The sequence below is a fragment of the Saccopteryx bilineata genome, chromosome 4 (genome assembly GCF_036850765.1).
Source record: "Saccopteryx bilineata isolate mSacBil1 chromosome 4, mSacBil1_pri_phased_curated, whole genome shotgun sequence".
Classification (NCBI taxonomy): domain Eukaryota; kingdom Metazoa; phylum Chordata; class Mammalia; order Chiroptera; family Emballonuridae; genus Saccopteryx; species Saccopteryx bilineata.
The window spans coordinates 125,114,076-125,133,562 of NC_089493.1; the positions used below are offsets into that span (position 1 = coordinate 125,114,076).

A 19,487-nucleotide genomic window follows, 5' to 3' on the forward strand; every position below is an offset into this window, starting at 1 on the left:
GTGAAACAGCACCTACTGTCCCCTGTGGCTCCCTCTCTTTTTGGGGCTTGATCCATGGAGCTGAGCCAGGGAACCATGCACTAAAGGCAGACAATGATGCTTTCCCAGTACCCTGCCCCTCTGGGCCTCCCCCAGACCTGGATGCAAGACAACACTTGCAAAGCTGACCCTGGGAGCCCACCTCATAAGGTCACCAAGCATGCTTAGAAATATCTGGATCCTCACACAGACATGACTCAGGCTCTGGATTATAATCAGTGTGCATTCCATTTGGAGTGCTTTTTTTCACTCTGCATCATTAGCAGGTCTACGGTATCACAGTCTACATAAGCGTACTTTCTGACAGCTCCCCCAATAGTCCCTTAAGTGAATGGCTCACTTTACATAAGGAATCCCCTATTGTGGGACAGTTAGCTTTTTTCCAGATCGTTGCTGTTATAATTGATATGCATGGAGCATAAAGATATATTTGATGGTGAGTATGTATTTTCAGAACAAAAATGACGAGGTTAGGAAGTATGAAAGACTTTGATCCATGGAGTTCAATTGCCATCAACTGGCCTGTAGCAACTCATGTGTCCACCAACATTTCATGTGGGTAGGCACCAGATCGTTAATGATAATTGCTGTAGGGAGGGTCTGCTTGTCTGATTACCTCTCCTTAATAACATCAATAATAATTCTTGAAGCTCAGGGTTTTGTTTTTTTGGGGACTTTGTTTTTGTTTTTATTTTTCGGTGACATTGATAAATCAGGGTACATATGTTCAGAGAAAACATCTCCAGGTTATTTTGACATTTGATTATGCTGCATTCCCATCACCCAAAGTCCAGTTGTCTTCCATCACCTTCTAACTGGTTTTCTTTGTGCCCCTCTCCTCCCCTAACCCCATAACCCCCACACTCTTGTTCATGTCTCAGTCTCATTTTATGTCCCATTGATGTATGGAATCATATAGTTCTTAGTTTTTTTCTGATTTACTTATTTTTCTCAGTTTAATGTTATCAAGGTCTATTCATGTTGTTGTAAGTGATCCGGTGTCATCATTTCTTATGGCTGAGTAGTATTCCATAGTATATATGTACCAAAGCTTTTTAATCCACTCGTCCTCTGACGGACACTTGGGCTGTTTCCAGATCTTCGCTACTGTGAACAATGCTGCCATAAACATGGGGGTGCATTTCTCCTTTTGGAGCCGTTCTATGGTGTTCTTGGGGTATATTCCTAAAAGTAGGATAGCTGGGTCAAAAGGCAGTTCTATTTTTAATGTTTTGAGGAATCTCCATACTGTTTTCCACAGTGGCTGCACCAGTCTGCATTCCCACCAGCAGTGCAGGAGGGTTCCCTTTTCTCTACATCATCACCAGCACTTATTCTGTGTTGTTTTGTTGATGAGCACCATTCTGACTGGTGTGAGGTGATATCTCATTGTGGTTTTAATTTGCATTTCTCTAATGATTAGTGATGTTGAGCATTTTTTCATATGCCTATTGGCCATCTGTATATCCTCTTTGGAGAAGTGTCTATTCATTTCTTTTTCCCATTTTTGATTGGATTGTTTGTCTTCCTGGTGTTGAGATTTACAAGTTCTTTATAAATTTTGGTTATTAACCCCTTATCGGACATATTGTTGAATATGTTCTCTCATTGTGTAGTTTGTCTTTTTATTGTTCTTATTGTCTTTAGCTGTGCAGAAGCTTTTTAGTTTGATAAAGTCCCATTTGTTTATCCTGTCTTTTATTTCACTTGCCCTTGGAGATAAATCGGCAAATATATTGCTGCAATAGATGTCGGAGAGCTTACTGCCTATATTTTCTTCTAAGATGCTTATGGTTTCACAGCTTACATTTAAGTCTTTTATCCATTTTGAGTTTATTTTTGTGAATAATATAAGTTGGTGGTCTAGTTTCATTTTTTTTCAGGTAGATGTCCAATTTTCCCAACACCATTTGTTGAAGAGGCTGTCTTTACTCCATTGTATGCTCTTACCTCTTTTGTTAAATATCAGTTGTCCATAAAGGTGTGGGTTTATTTCTGGGTTCTCTGTTCTGTTCCATTGATCTATATGCCTGGTCTTATGCCAGTACCAGGCTGTTTTGAGTACAATGGACTTGTAGTATAACTTGATATCAGGAAGTGTGATACCTCCCACTTTATTCTTCCTTTTCAAGATTGCTGAGGCTATTTGTGTTCTTTTTTGGTTCCATATAAAATTTTGGAATATATGTTCTATATCTTTGAAGTAAGTCATTAGTATTTTAATTGGTATTGCATTGAATTTATAAATTGCTTTGGGTAATATAGACATTTTAATGATGTTTATTCTTCCTAACTATGAGCACGGTATATGCTTCCACTTGTTTGTATCTTCCTTGATTTCTTTTATCAATGTTTTATCATTTTACAAGTATAAGACTTTAATCTCCTTAATTAAATTTACTTCTAGGGTACTTTATTTTTTTGGTTGCAATAGTGAAGGGGATTGTTTCCTTAATTTCTCTTTCTGACAGTTCATTGTTGGTGTATAAAAATGCCTCTGATTTCTGAGTATTAATTTTATATCCTGCCACCTTGCTGAATTCATTTATCAGGTCCAGTAGTTTTTTGACTGAGACTTTAGGATTTTCTATATACAACATCATATCATTAGCAAATAATGATAGTTTTACTTCTTCTCTTCCAATTTGGATGCCTTTTATTTCTTCTTCTTGTCTGATTGCTGTGGCTAAGACTTCCAGGACTATGTTGAATAAGAGTGGTGAAAGGGGGCAGCCCTGCCTTGTTCCTGATCTTAAGGAGATTGCTTTTAATTTTCACCCATTGAGTATGATGTTGGCTGTGGGTTTGTCATAGATGGCCTTTATCATGTTGAGATATGTTCCCTGTATTCCCTCTTTGCTGAGAGTTTTGGTCATGAATGGATGCTAGATTTTATCAAATGTTTTTTCTGCATCTATTGAAATTATCATGTGGTTTTTCTCCTTCCTTTTGTTTATGTGCTGAATCACATTGATTGATTTGCAAATATTGTACCAGCCTTGCCTCCCCAGAATAAATCCCATTTGATCATGATGTATGATTTTTTTCATATATTGCTGGATCCAGTTTGCTAATATTTTGTTAAGGATTTTAGCATCTAAATTCATCAGGGATATTGGCCTACAATTTTCTTTCTTTGTGTTGTCTTTGCCTGGTTTTGGAATCAGAATTATGCTTGCCTCATAAAAGGAGCCTGGAAGTCTTCCTTTCTCTTGAATTTTTTGAAATAGCTTGAGAAGGATAGGAGTTAGTTCTTCTTTGAATATTTGGTAGAATTCACTTGTGAAGCCATCAGGCCCAGGGCTTTTGTTTGTTGGGAGTTTTTTGATAACTATTTCTATCTCATTTGTTGTAATTGGTCTATTTAGGTTTTCTGATTCTTCCAGGTTAATTTTTGGAAAATTATATGTTTCAAGGAATTTGTCCATTTCATCTAGGTTGTCTAATTTTTTGGCATACAGTTCTTCATAGTATTTTTTACAATATTTTGTATTTCTGTTGTTGTTATTTTTCCACTCTCATTTCTAATTTTATTTATTTGAGTCATCTCTCTTTTTTTCTTTGTGAATCTGGTTAAAAGTTCATTGATCTTGTTTACCTTTTGAAGCTTGGGGTTTTATAAAGAGCAAAAGGAATTTGGCCAAGGACTGAATGCAGACCAGAGCATCAACTGTATCAAGTTTCCAATAAAATATTTAAGCATAAAGATCAGTCTGCAATAACAAATATAGCACTAGCGACTGTGCAGGATGTGTTAGCGACAAGCTCACCTCCCGGGTTGCATGAGCGAGGAGGAATCCCCTTACTCAGTTGGTGTAGCAAGACCCGGCCACTACTCTAGGTTGCCTCCCATGGTCTGGGGCGGGTGTCAGGCCTGCTTCCCAGGTCACCCTGGCCCTGTGCCTGTGCTCCACACTCCACCAGGCACTCACTCCCTTCGTTGGAGCCAGCCTGACACTGGAAGAAGAACCCTCATTCTAAAATTGTGCAAAACCACTTTTCAGAGGAAACACCAAATGGCGAATGACGCTGGTTCTGCGGGAGGGCCCGGAGGCCCGGAGGCCTGGGAGGCCCTGGAATGGGAAGACGCGGCAGCTCCCGTGGAGGATTTGGCAGCGGCATTTGGGTCTAGGTTGCAGCCGGGGTCAAGACCGCTGGCCTCGCAGAGGACCAGGCGTGGATCCCGGTCACCAAGCTGGGGTGTCTGGTCACGGACATGAAGATCAAGTCTCTGGAGGAGAGCTATCTCTTCTCCCTGCCTATGAAGGAGTCAGAGACTATTGACTTTTTCTTGGGGGCATCCCTTAAGGATGAAGTGTTGAAGATTATGCCCATGCAAAAGCAGACACGTGCTGGCCAGAGGACCCGGTTCAAGGTATTTGTTGCCGTTGGAGACTACAATGGACATGTTGGTCTGGGTGTTAAGTAAGTGCTCAAAAGAAGTAGCCACTGCAATCCCTGGGGCCATTATCCTGGCCAAGCTCTCTATTGTTCCTGTTCGCGAGGCTACGGGGGAACAAGATCACAAGCCCTGCACTGTCCCCTGCAAGGTGACAGGCCGCTGTGTCTCTGTGCTGGTGCACCTCATCCCTGCCCCAGAGGCATTGGCATTGTCTCCGCCCCTGTCCCCAAGAAATTGCTGATGATGGCTGGTATTGACAACTGCTATACCTCGGCTAGAGGCTGCACTGCTACCCTGGGCAACTTTGCCAAGTCCACCTTTGATGCCATCTCCAAGACCTACAGCTATCTCACCCGTGACCTCTGCAAAGAGACTGTGTTCAATAAGTCTCCCTATCAGGAATTCACTGACCATCTTGTAAAGACCCACACCTGAGTTTCTGTGCAGAGGACCCAAGCTCCTGCTGTGGCCACCACATAATTTTATATAAGGAAAATAAAGTGAATTATGCTTTTTAAAAAAATGCACAAAACTGACATGTCAAGGACAGGGTCTTCACCAGCTGTATCCTTAAAGCTTTGCCTGTTTTTGCTCTTGTTTGTTCTTCCTCAAACCTGCTGTGGAAGCTTCAAGGGAGACACTTTCAATGGTAGAGTTCAGCTGGTTCTCACCGGTTCAGAACCGACACCCAATTTTTTGTTGAGTTTGGCAAACTGGTCATTAAAATGACACTTGTAATCAGGGTTCTCTTTAAGGTGGGTGCCTGAGCAGCTGCCCAATGTGGAAATCACAAAGATACATTCCTTACTCTTTTTTGTTGTTGTTCCAGAGACAGACAGGGACAGACAGGAAAGGAGAGAGATGAGAAACATCAATTCTTCAACCTTAGTTGTTCATTAATAGCTTTCTCATATGTACCTTAGTGGGGGGGGGGGGGCTACAGCAGACCAAGTGACCCCTTGCTCAAACCAGCGACCTGGCGCTCAAGCTGGTGAGCCTTGCTCAAACCAGATGAGCCCGTGCTCATGCTGGCGACCTCAGGGTTTTGAACCTGGGTCCTCTGTGTCCTCACCCGACACTCTATCCACTGCACCACCACCCGGTCAGGCCCTTACTCCTTTTTAACATTCATCTGCACAACAGTGTACTCTAAGCACCCGTAGTTATGTTTATTCTGTCCATAGGTGAAAAAATTGCAAGTAAGGACACCAATCAAGAAGCATTATGGAAATATCTTAAATAACAGTTTTATTGTTTTTGTCAGGTATTATTTAGTATTTTTATTAATATTTTAAAACTCTTATAACCTAGTTTTGTGTACCTCTTTTATTATTCTTATTTACATATTAAATGCATGAAATAATAAACTAGCTTGGGGTATATATTCTTTTATACTTAACACAGTTATTAGGGCGGAGAACCAGTTGTCAAATTATTTGAATCCTATCACTGGACACTCCAATTTGGCAATACGTCTCCAGCAAGCATCTGATATAGAGTGGTCATCTCCCTCTCTTTGCATTTTGGTGATAGACCTTTGCATTTGGTATTGGTAGACCTTTTCACCAGAAGAGAAATTTTACTTCATATACATCACTCCTGAATTTATATATACTTAAGCCATTTTCTAGTTGCGTAAATAAGCATACCCCACCTCACCCCCACCCCAGGGAGCAGCTGTGGTTGAAATTTCCACCTGTGGCTTTGCATACCTATGAGGAGGAATGTTTAACTCTTTTGTGCTACACCTTCTACATCTATTACCTGAGGTGGAGTTCATGAGAAGATTTTTCTTAGGGGCCTTTTGTTCTTTTGAACAACAGGACAATTCTTATGATGAGTCATCTTTCACAACAAAAAGCAAGGCTACAATGGGACAATGACAGGCTTCAAATGCAGGTCTAAATCTCTCTATTTGGGGCCTTTTTTTCTGTTTTAGCATCCTTGAAGGTGATGGGAAAGGTATGATTTCCTATTTGGCTAGTGTATCTGAGACCACAGCTCTCTGTCAAAGGCCCAGGAAACAAGTGGGTAATTGACTGTAGTGACCACATCAGGCAGGAATCAGACTGCCTGGTCAAGTCCTGGCTCCTCTGTGTAGAGCTGTGTGTCTTTGGTAGAATCACTTAGCCATTCTTGGCTTCAGTTGTCGTGTGTAAAGCCGAGATAATAACAGTATTTACTTAATGACACCATAAGAAAGAAATGCGGTAATCCATGCAAAGTGCTTAATGCAGTACCTGGCACACAGTAGGGGCGTAATAAGAGCTTTCTGTTACTATAATTATAAGCATCTCATTTTCAAAATCCCAGTGTTCCAGCAATAATTACACACCATGTACGGTGTCTTACAGCTCATGGATGACTTTCATTCTATTAACCCTTTGAATTCTCACAATAATGAAGGAGAAAAGTTCATCTTTCTGCTCTCAGTATATCATGCTCATCTCTGAAATGTGAGCAGTCCAAGCTCCCAGCCTTCCTACAGGACTGCAGCAAGGACCCCACAGGGAGGTCTACACTGCGGGTCACTGTAAGTGCCACAGCACTGTACAGATGGAAATTGCCCTTTGAGCCTGCACTTTTGCAAAGCTAAATCTTTCCTCTAACCACATAATAAGTTTCACAGACACAATGGGCAGCCTTGGCTTCATCCATGGTCTTGCACTCGAAAGCCACAGACAGATTGTAATGAGGAGGAGTGCTGTGTGGCAGACAGACTTGGATTTATTCCTCTGTGACTTTGGGCAAGTTACTTAACTTCTCTGAGGCTCAGCTTCTTCTTTAAAATCAGATGGTTCCACTTATCACAGAGAATTGTTGTAAAAATTCAATGAAATAAGTTAGGTAAAACAACCACTTATTCACCAAATGCTTACCGAGCTTCCATTCTGTGCTGGGCAGGACTAGATGGCAGGAACAGGGTGCTGAGCACAGATGAGGTCCCTGTCCTGATGGAGTGGAGGAAACAGGCCAGAACCACATATAACCAGGGTGCATTCTGATGCCAGGAGCACATATTTTGACAAAATTAGACTCCAATCAGCTTCAACAAACAAGTTATTTAACATTGCATGAAACATCCGCAGACAGGACTTTCCCAGGGTTGGCTGAGTCCTGGCTCCCCTGTGCAGTCTAGGGTGACTCTGTCCTCTGTCCTGCCCTGCGCACTCAGCTACTGAGGCTTGTCTCTGGGCTGTGCCTTCATGGTCACAAGACGCTGTGAAGTTCCCAGCGTTTTCTCACATGGCTTAGGAAAAGGCAAGGGAGGGCACAGAATTTCCTGGTATCTATTTTTGGTTTTCCTCTTGAGGTGAAATTCACATAACATAAAATTAACCATTTTAAAGTGTACAATTCATTGGCATTTTATACATTCACTACATATGTCCTAACTCAAGTTCCAGAACATTTTCTTCACTCTAAAAGAAAACCTTTGTGTCCATTTTTTAAGAAATCTTCCCAGAAACTCAAAAAGACATACATTCAAGTCTCTATAACCCCACCTGAATCACATGATCATTTAAACCAATCATTGTCATGGAGAGTAGAATTATTATAATAGAAATTATATTCTACTATATTTTTATAGTAGAATTATTAGAATGAAAGCCCCTCCTACTCAGCAACTCTTGTAGCACATGTCTATGACCATGAGATTCCTGAACAAATGAATGAATTAATAAATGATGATTGGACATCATGATAGATGTCCAATGTGAGCTCCTTCTTCATATGAACAAATGTTGGGTGACGGAGCAGAGCATATTTTGGCCTTTCCAATTTGTCAAAATGATAAAAAAAAAAAAAGAAAAAGAAAAAAGGAAAACAAAGCAGCCCCCATGAGGAACACCCAATGCATTGTCAGTGCCTGGCGAAGGCAGATGCAGTCCGAGAACAGCACGCGCGTGCAATGTTTCGGAGACGGCAGGGGAACTGGCACCTGGAACTCGGTGCTTCACCAGATTCTCATGAATTCCCCAATTATGCTGCTTTTCTGATTTTTTTCATTACCCCAAACTGACTGCTCTTCTCTTCTTTTTTTTTAAATGTTACTCAGAAACAGGAGGCCATATTATGCATTTTTGAGGCACCTGTTTGCAACCACACTGCCTTTTATAGAACCATTCTGAAGCTTGTTTTCAGGAGCTACCTAGAGAGCCAAAACCAGGACAGCTAACACCTGCACAGAGCAATCGTGCTTCCTGCTGGAGGTCGAGCTTCCCCTTCCTCCTCCTCGTATTATGATGGCCAGTGAGAATGCTGCGTTGCCTTACCTGTGTGATAGCATTTCAGATGCAAGGAACATTCCAGATCATCCCCAAGGCTCCCACCAGAAATCACAGCTAATGAAACTGTAATCTTCCCTCCAGTCTCTCCCGTGGTTCAGGCCACTCCTGGTTGTTTCAGGTGACAGGGTGGGCCAGAAAATCCCATCACAGTCACAGCTGAGCAAAGGTGGTACCTGGGTGAAGCAGGAGTTGGTAACTCATCTCCCATGTCAGAGAATCAGTCATTCCTTCATCTAACCAATACCAGTAGAAGGCGCATGCAGCTCAATGTGTGTGAGGCGGAGGCAGACACACAGCCGTGCTGCCTGGACCCTGCTACCTCGGAGCTTCAAGCCCATATGAGTCAAATAACCGTCAAATATATGGCTGCACGCTGGGAACTCTCTTTATGTTTGCAGTATCGAGACTGTCCTGTCCATTGCTAGGAAGGAACAAGAGCAGTGAGAACGGTCTTGTTGTCAGACATTTCCAAATGCCCATGGAGCCAGGCAAAGGGGCAGCCTGGCCATTTCCTTTCCCTCAGTCCTTTTCACATCCCTTTGAAGCCACCTTCAAGGAAGTCCAGACACCCGCCTCTCAACGTATTCTATTAGTTAGGGTATTAGTATTTCACTAGTATCTGATTTGAAACATATCTTCTCATAGCTGGATGAGCACATGATAAAGCATGATCAGTAAAATATTAATTGTAGAAGCTAAGTCAAAGGTTAACAGTTTTCTTTTTCTTAAACGGCCAGATAGCAAATATCTCCCACATTGCAGACCATGCAGTCTCGTCAGGAATTCTCAGCTCTGAAGTTGTCGCCATAAAGCAGCCGTAGACAATTCGTAAATGAATGGACCTATCTCCAGTAAAATTTTATTTGTGGACATTAGAATACGAATGTCATATAACTTTCACGTGTCACAAAATATCATTTTTCTTCCAACCATTTAAAAACATAAAAATCATTCTTAGCTTATAGGCCATACAAAAATAAGACACTGGCCAGATTTGGCCTGTGAGCCCTGGTGGCCCACCCCTAATCTAGGTAGCGGGAACATGGATGTTTTTTTAACTTTTGGAGATATTTGAACATTTCCACATAAAGTGTGGGAAATTATCTCTTCTAAGCCAATGTCTTATCTTTTCTCTATGTTTCCGTGTTTGTTATTTTAAAAGAATTTCGGAGGGGGCCATATCAAAGTACTTATTTTGTCACTAACTACATTTGTCAATCCTCTCTTTATGGTTGGTGGCTGTGTTCCTTGTTAAGGAAACTCTCCCTCCTGGTAGCAGGGATTCTGCCTGCCTTTTAGGCAGTCCAGTCGTCTACCTGTGTGTGATGAGAGCTCGGGATATGACTGCACTATTTCCATGAGGACCACCTGGTGCCCTTGGTTGCTGGTCTGTCCCTCCAGCTGACTGACTGTAAGGCCTTTTCAGTCACCTGCCAAGATCCTCTCATTGCAGGTCTGTCCCTCTGTCTTTCCTTGGAACATTTTTCTTTCTTCTTATTTCCCTTCCCCAGGCTTTCCCTTCCTCTCTAGTGGGTCCAGGAGGGGAAAGGATAGCCTTACTGGCCCTGGTTAGTGATCTTCACGGTCCATCTTGAGATGGGCTGGTGTCTCCAGGCCTCAGACTCGTTTCAAGGAAGGCTCTGGCCACACACGCCATTGTCATCTCATCACTTACATACTTTATTAAGCTGAAGAAGTGTCTTCTTCACTTTACTTTGCCTTACCCTAGACCCCCACACACACACCAGAGGCAGGAGCTTGAGATGAAGAAAGAGGCCCTGGCCAGTGGCTCAGTGGCTAGAGCATCAGTCTGGCATATGGACATCCCAGGTTCGATTTCCAATCAGCGTACACAGGATAAGTGACCATCTGCTTCTTTTCCCTTCCCTCTCCCGCTTCTCTCTCTCTTCCCCTTCCATAGCCACTGGCTCAACTGGTTCAAACATCAGGCCCTGGGTGCTGAGGATAGCTCCATTGGAGCACATCAGCCTCAGGCACTAAAAATAGATTGGTACTCGAGCACCGTCCCTAGAGAGGGTGGATCCCGGTTGGGGCACATGTGGGAGTCTACTTCATTGTCTCCCCTCTTCTCACCTAAAAAAAAAAAAAGATGGGAAAAGAAAATTTCAGTCATTCCTCAGAAGGAAGCAAGCAGAAACTGCCACTGGCCTCATGGCATGTGGCCTGCGCCTGCCTCTCTCCATGGAGGGACCCGGGTGGGTTTTTCTAGGGCCCCAGTGTCCTCACATGTAAAGGAGAGGGATGGGCTAGGGCTTCTTAATTTTTAAAGTCCGCCCGCATTTGCCCTTAACTGATTAAAAATGGCCCCCTTCCAGCCGCTGGCATCACTCCATGGCCTTCTCAGGGTTTCTTTGTGCCAGCAAGAAAGTGACAAGCGAGCGTGACAGGTGTCTCCTGTGGTAATGGCCTTGTCTCTGGTGCCCCAGACTCTCTGCCAGCCCTCTGCCCCTTGAATTTAAAGCTCCTCTCCGAACTCTCTCCAGCCTCCTCCGTTTCTTCAGCAGCACCCCCCCACACACACACACACATTGATTAGAGACCTTCAGGGGACACAGGCATCAAAGGGCTCTGTGACCTTGGCCAAGACCCTTCCCCTCTATGAAACACTATTTCTTTGTTCTTCTTCTGGTAAAAGATTTTTCACCCAGAAAGTGTGAAATTTCAGGCTCCAAACTGTCTTCACTGCAAACCTGAGCCAGTGGCAGCCGCTCTTATCCAGGAGCCCTTTTCCTCCGGACCAGCTGACTTCCTGCCATCCTCAGGTATTGGGGAGGGGCCTGGAGGTTTCCATGAGTTTCCCTGACTTGGTCTCGCCCAACCTAACCTCTAACATGGCTGCATCCATTATGGTTTTTTCTTTAAATTCAAACAGGTTTCTTTATCCCTGTGAACAGTCTGGCAGGGTCTAGCTGTGGTCTGACAAAGGAAGACAACCACCTCTGTGGCCAGGGCACCCAGCTCTTTATCCTGTCTCTTTGGCCCTGCCATTTGATGATCATGGGTGCGGTTGATGCCAACTCATTGAAACTCTGCAAAGAGAATATAGAAGGGAGAATGACCCACTGCCCACAAGCTAACCAGAACTCCCTGCCTCCCCTGAGGCAAGACCTGCTCCCATCCCACCTCCCCAGGGCATCCCTCACATGGGAAGGCCCTGCCCTGGAAGCCAAGTGGGACAGGTTCCTGCCTTGGTGTGGTCCTCCTGTGTGACTGCGACTGCGCCCAGCTGACCATCTTCTGCCGGGAGCTTGCAGGGCGGGAACTTTTAACACTACCCTTCCTCAGATGAAGGCTTGGCAGTGGGATGGGACTGGCACTGGCTCAGGTAGCTCTCCCCTGCCCCCCATGCCAGGGACCCCCAGAGGCAGCTGCAGGGGAAGGCCTGGCCAGATGGAGAGGAGGAAAACCTGCCCTTGGGGTTTTGTTCAATATTTTTTTTAAAAGTAGAACTTGAGTTGTTATTCTGGCATGATAAAAACAGACCTGGGCCCTGGCCGGTTGGCTCAGCGGTAGAGCGTCGGCCTAGCGTGCGGAGGACCCGGGTTCGATTCCCGGCCAGGGCACACAGGGGAAGCGCCCATTTGCTTCTCCACCCCTCCGCCGCGCTTTCCCTCTCTGTCTCTCTCTTCCCCTCCCGCAGCCAAGGCTCCATTGGAGCAAAGATGGCCCGGGCGCTGGGGATGGCTCTGTGGCCTCTACCTCAGGCGCTAGAGTGGCTCTGGTCACAACATGGCGACGCCCAGGATGGGCAGAGCATCGCCCCCTGGTGGGCAGAGCGTCGCCCCTGGTGGGCGTGCCGGGTGGATCCCGGTCGGGCGCATGCGGGAGTCTGTCTGACTGTCTCTCCCCGTTTCCAGCTTCAGAAAAATGAAAAAACAAAAACAAAAAACAAAAAAACAAAACAAAAAAAAACAGACCTGGATTTAGGTCTTGTCCTGCACTTAACAAGTTAAGTGACTTTGGAGTAAGTCATTTAACAGTTCTAAGCCTCAGTTTCCTCAACTGTGAAATAAGGATAAGAACAATACCCACCTTATAGGATGTCTGTTAGGGTTAAACATGAGATAATGCATGCACAAAACATTATTTATTAGAATGTTCATTTTGATCTGTTCTCTCATGGTTTGTTTTTTTTTAATCTTAGGTAGGCACCCTGTGAGGGACGGTGAAAAAAAATGCTTTTAAGATCAACAAGAGGAAAAAAAAAAAGTGGAGTTGCCCTACTCAAGGGTGGGATTGCAGTGGGTGGGTGCCCAGGTTGTGAACATCCTTACTGGTTCTAAGAAGCCAGACCCCAGAGGCATGGCCATGAGCAGACACAAGGAGGCCAGGCCCTGGCTTGAGGCTGCCTGCCTGGCCCAGAAGTGGATGTGTTTGGGCTTCAGGGGCTTTTGGAGCTCACCTCATGCAGAACTCGGGGACATCCACGATGGCCTGTCCTCCACGGGTCCTGCTTCAGTTCCGGGTACCATGAAAGCTCTTGTAACCTGACATTCCCTGGCAGGATGTCATGGGGGTGGGGGAAGAACAGTGGCCTCCCATGGGCATGTGCACTATGGTCTAGGCTCACGTCAACCCATTTGACAAGTTGTTATTGCCAAGCCTGGCAGTAATGGGAATTCAAATTCAGTAAATAGGAGCTGTTCTCAGTTTTCCCTCTGTGAACTGGGGGTCATCACAGGGTTGTTGGAAGGATGGAGGAAGACTTAGAATGGCCTGGCACATCGTGAAGCAGTGTAGAAGCATTTGCCATACTGTGTAATTCCAGTTTGTGTCTTCCTGCCAAGGGAGTCCAAAGATGGAGGGCTTGCTTTGCCAAGGTTAAGGGCATGTGTGGGTGGCCTGAGGCTCTTCCTTTACCACCATATTACCAACACCACTATTCCAGGGTAAACTATGGAGTGGCTCTTGTGAAGTGGCTCTTGTGAAGGCTAGTAAGCATCTTTGGGCAGCTGCCCATGTACCCAGAGGACAGAAAGAATTAAGTGCAACTAAAGGATGATTTTAAACAGCCTGAATTTGTCTTCCAAGATGACCTTGGTAGCCCTCCTATTGGGTGAAAAAAAAGGCATTCAAAGGTGGACTTCTTGTTGTAGAGGGTTTATTTTTTTCTTTCTTTCTTTTTTTTTTTTTTTTTTTTGTATTTTTCTGAAGCTGGAAACGGGGAGAGACAGTCAGACAGACTCCCACATGCGCCCGACCGGGATCCACCTGGCACGCCCACCAGGGGCGATGCTCTGCCCACCAGGGGGCGATGCTCTGCCCCTCAGGGGCGTCGCTCTGCTGCGACCAGAGCCACTCTAGCGCCTGGGGCAGAGGCCAAGGAGCCATCCCCAGTGCCCGGGCCATCTTTGCTCCAATGGAGCCTTGGCTGCGGGAGGGTAAGAGAGACAGAGAGGAAGGAGGGGGGGGGGGTGGAGAAGCAAATGGGCGCTTCTCCTATGTGCCCTGGCCGGGAATTGAACCCGGGTCCCCCGCACGCCAGGCCGATGCTCTACCGCTGAGCCAACTGGCCAGGGCCTGTAGAGAGTTTCTTATGCCTTTATCCCATGGTCCCATCTGTCAGTGCACAGAGGGCACGAGTGCCTGGTCCTGGTAAAGCTATGAGTCAGCCTCAGCCAGGGCAAGAACTGGGACAACATGGAGACCCAGAGTAAGAAGGGGACACCTTGCGTGTGTGGAAAGGTGTCAAGAAGCCCAGGAAGTCATCGGGCCACAAAGAGAAACAACCTGAGAGACTGAAACTCTGGGGTATTTGAACACCAGCCAGCCTGGTACCTGTAGGGGAGCAATTGACAAAGTGAGGTCGGGTAGGGCAGTGGAAGGGGGAGACACAAGGCTGGGTCTTGTGAGGGACTAGACCCCAGAGCCGGCAGGGCCAGCCCTTTGGGAAATAGCCCCTGCTCTCTCCCGGCTCTGTGCTCGGGGCCTCCCCACAGCCCTGCTGGCCGAGCTGAGTCTGCGTCTCTTCTTAGAGACAAGCCTTGCCCCCAGTCTTTCCTGTCCAAGGACCCTGCTGTGGGACTCATTTCCAGGGAGTCCCGCTCAGTCATCGCATTGTCCAGGTCTGATGTGAGGTTTCAAAATGTGGCTATAATGGAGAGTCAGCACAAGGGGCCAGCTCTTTCCTTAGTCAAGGAAGGTCACCTTTAAAACTCAATTATTCCCAGTATTCTATAAAATAAGGAGTTTTTACTTTTTCTACCTGAACCGTGGAAAGACATAGCTTTAGAATCATCCTTGACCACCCTCCCCTTGCACTCACATTTAACCCACCAGCAGGTCCCAGCTGCTCTGCCCAGACTGGACCCAAGTGTGGCCAGGTGTTCGTTAAGAAAAAGAATGTCAAATACCAAATTCAAAATGAAACAGAACAGTGAGTATTATTCAGAATGAGGAATCACAACAAATTAAAAATCACATGTTAAAAAGCTGACATTCTTTCACCACTTAACAGTATTTTGGTCAAAGACAGATAACATATACTTATGATGTCTCATATTATAGTGGAGCTAAAATATTACTGTTGCCTAGTCATGTTGTAGCCATTGTAAGATTGTAGCACAATGCATCACTCATATGCAAGCATGCCTGTGTGTGTGCATGTGTGTGTGTGTGTGTGTGTGTGGCGACACTGGTGTAAACAAACTCACTGAGCTGCCAGTTGTATTAAAGTGTAGCACATGCAATTATATGTAGTGCATAATACTTGATAATGATAATAAACTACTGTGTTACTGATGTATGTATCTACTATACTATACTTTTTATCATTATTTTAGAGTGTACTGTATCTACTTACCATATTTCCCCATGTATAAGATGCTCCCATGTATAAGATGCACCTTAATTTTGGGGTCCAAAAATTTGAAAAAAGAATGTATTACATAAAGTTATTGACATCAAGTTTTATTCATCATAAAATTTATACAACTCCTTATCAGTGTCAAAACTCCCATTCATTAGCTTGTCCTTATCTGTGTCTGATGACGAATCACTGTCTTCAACAATGAGCGCAAAAACAAGTGTGGAAAAGTGGGAAATGCAGGTTAAAAAACTACAACCACTGTATAAGACGCACCCAGTTTTAAGACCCCAAATATTTCAGAAAAGGGTACATCTTATACATGGGGAAATACGATATTAAAAAACAGTTTTCTGTAAAACACTATGCCATATTAAGTTGACAGCAGCCTCATACATCTCCTGATTCCTGTGTCTCTTGATTGTATCGGTTTCTCTGTGCTTGATTTAATCTCATGTTGTTTTGTACAGTAACATGCTGTACAGGCTTGTAGCCCAGGAGCCATAGGCTAGACCAGAGAGCCTAGGTGTGCAGTAGGCTGTACCATCTAGGCTTGCTTGTACAAGTGCATTTAACGATGTTCACACAATGATAAAATCGCCTAATGACACATTTCTCAGACCGTATCCCAGTCATTGAGAGGCACATGACTATACCACAGATATGACAAAACCCAGGAAAAAAAGTATCACAGTATTTAATAGTTACATGCCTGACATACCTATAAGATACTTTTTCTTATATTTTTGGCATACTCTTGATCCCTTCTTCATATGTCAATAATTTTATGTTACTGTTTTCCATAGGGAGAATAGAAGAACAATTCTGTCTTCCCTTTGGTATTGTCGAATGAATTTTATTTTTTTATTATTGACCATTTAGAGAAGTTATTTTCCAACTTTGTAACTCATTGCTATTGGGCCATTTAAAGTTTAAGACTGTTGTCAAATGTGGAGAAACCTCTATCAAATTGCCTTCATCAATGAGCTGTCAACATATTGCATGGTCATAATTGTATACACAGAATTAGCGAGTATATTCCAGACCGAAAAGCGTTTCCATGGTGGCCAGATGTGAAGAGAACAAGAATCGCCACTTAGAAGGGTACCCGGCTGATGACAGGAAAAATTTCCTCAGAATCACTTCTGGCTTCCCAGATTTAAGGCTTCTTTTCCTGCACAATCTGCAGACAGAACCTGGTTTTGTCAAACACTTCCCACATTCTTATTTCTCTCACCTGACCAGCTGGGGAAGCTGGGTACCAGAGGATGTCCCTGAGGTCCTGCTGGCTAATCTGGGCATGCTGACCTTCTCTCTGAGACATGGCTTTTCAACAAGAAGCAGATCTTCCCTGTGCTTCAGAGTGCTAAGCACAGCCAAGACTGGCTGAGGGCTGTGTCCTCAGATGGGGGAACCTTGCTAGGGCATGCCTGCTGGCCTCCAGGCCTGCCTTTGCCACTGGCTTTGCCCAGAGCCGCTCTGCTTGCTCTAGTTGGATATGGTCACAATGCTTGTTACAAAAAGGATTCCCCTCCAATGAGGCTGTCATAGATCCACCACCCAGTATAATGCCTCCCTCTCTCTCCACCCCCAAATTTCAGAGATTGATTTCTGGGCCTGTTCTCTTCTCTTAAGAAAAGCAATAATAAGGCATTGTCACTTGGGGGAAAGATGATTAAATTTCAAATTACTCCGCTTGCCAGATAAGATCGCAATCTTCGCATGCAGGCGGTCCAGAGACCTGCTCGCTGGCAGGAAACAGGAGCGGCAGCTCATGGGCTGCGTTGTGGGGTGAATGAGAACGAACGATGTGCCTAAAGCGACATGAAGGGGCAGTAAGCATGGTGATGAGGGCATTTGTTATACTGTAAGGAGCTTTCCAGAACATGGAAATTATGAACGCTGTGATTATGATTGTGCACTTGGTGAGGGAAATCAAATCCATCCACCCATTCGCCCCCCTGCTCCTTGCATTAAAAGACAGAGGTGATGGAGGGAGGAACAAGGGGACTTTGGGGGTCTTTGAGAGTAAGGGGTCATGGAAAGTTATTAAATACTTTAATAATGCAGAGAGTTGTGGCTTCAGCCCTGACTCACGGAGGCTTTGATCAAACCCAGTGTGGTGGCAGGGCCTGCTTCCTTGGGGAGACGGCGGGGACTCTGCAGCTTGGTGGGCTGCAAGCCCAGCCTCAGATTGCAGAGCTGTGCGGGGACACCTTGCAACAGGCTAGCCATTCTGTTTTCTTCCTGGTGCCTTGGAGACAAGACTCAGGTGGCTCTGTGCCATCCAGGCTCATCATCAAACTCAGATGAAAGCAGGTGTGTGTGTGTGCATGGGAATGCATACCCACACCACACACACAGGTTACACCAACATCTAATGACAGGTGTACATTATGGAAGTTATGCAAAGACAGGCTGCTGTGTGGTGTCCTTGCACATACTTAAAGAGGAACACTAGGCCACAAAGTGTGGCCACAAGCTCACTGAGCTCAGAGTTGGAGAAACTGGCATGTAATCATGACAGCTACTCTGAGCTTAATACAATTAGCATCTTTGGGTCTCAGTTTTCCCAGCAGTAACCTTATGCCCCTTCTTCAGGGAAGCCTTCTGACCTCCCACACTTCCCTTTAAACAGCACTTATCTCTCCCGTCTGAGTCCTGGGTGGCGTACTGGCTGTCTACTCTAAGCAGCTCTGAGCTTCAGTAAGCCAGTGCCTCACGAGACTAGCCTTTGTTAGGCCCTCACTGAATATTTGAGTGAGTCACTGATCTCCAGAAGCTGTTCTTATTAAGAATTCTACTTCATACTGAAGTATTTAGAAGCCAGGTTTCATCAATTGATAAAAATAGTAAGTAATTGGCGCATCGATGATCAACATGGATGTTAAGGCGACTGTTGTTACGCCCCTGTCCTTGGTGTCAGGGCTGCAGGCCTCTAACGTTTGCAGAAACAGGAACAAGAATGTAGGTGGCCGTCCCCACAGCCTAACCCCCCTCTAGTCCCACTCAGTTCCCCTCCTCCAGAGGCCTGGCATTCATGCCTGTGGGTACCCCATCTACAGTCTACCTCTCTCCTCCCCAAATAGCTAGCTGCTCACCCCCTGGGCCTGGGGCTGCACACATTAATGATGTGGTCAGAACTTGGTGGGATGGACCCTACAAAAAGATTTGCTCAGGCCCCAGAAGCATAGTCAGAACGATTTGGGGAGGGAATTTTGGGACCCTAGGTTCCAGAATGTGGTTTAGAAGGAGAGGAGCACCAGCTTGGAATGGACATGGTCTTCTCTTCTTGCTCCTGGGGTGGAGCATGACTAGAGGTAGCCCAGTCGCTCCAGCCCAGGTCTGAGCCTTCCTACCCTCAGCCCAGACCCCCTGCGGAGCCCAGCACCCGCCCACTGCCCGCTCATCCCTTCAGGTTCACACGTCTCTCGCAACATTTCTCTTTTCAAATGCAACTCTCTCCCCCTCCTCGACAATCTCTCCTCACCACCCAGGTAGGAAGGGCAGGACCCCTGTGCTCAACCTCACAGTGGAATAAGACCTGGGCCTATATCCTGTCTGCCATTCAGGATGGAAGTAAGAGAGAAGGGAGGCTGGATAAAAGACAAACTGGTTTTTGTTTAATACTGGCCTTGGCTCTGAGCAGTGTTTCAGGGTGTCTTGGGGCGGGGTGGGCAGTGTGGTGAAGCATGCTGGAGTGAAAGGTTGTGAGGCACTTTCTGGAAGTGGAGTTGCGACCAGGTGGGAGCAGTGGCTTTGCGGCTTCACTCTGAGCTGGAGTTCTGGCCTCCCAGAGCCTGCTGTTGTGTAGGTTGTGAGGCTGCATTCATTTTAAAGTGTCCAGCTCTTGACCTGACATGGAGGAGGGGCTCAAAAAATGCCTACTACACAGAGAAAGGTGTAAACATGACGCTGGGACCCGAGG

The 19,487-nt window shown here is 45.4% G+C and overlaps 2 pseudogenes; both read left to right on the forward strand.

The window, feature by feature from the left end:
- LOC136335537 (SCAN domain-containing protein 3-like) overlaps positions 1–19,487 on the forward strand; it is a 457,801-nt pseudogene that overhangs the window by 309,380 nt on the left and 128,934 nt on the right.
- Positions 4,056–4,921, forward strand: LOC136335151 (small ribosomal subunit protein uS5 pseudogene; annotated as a pseudogene).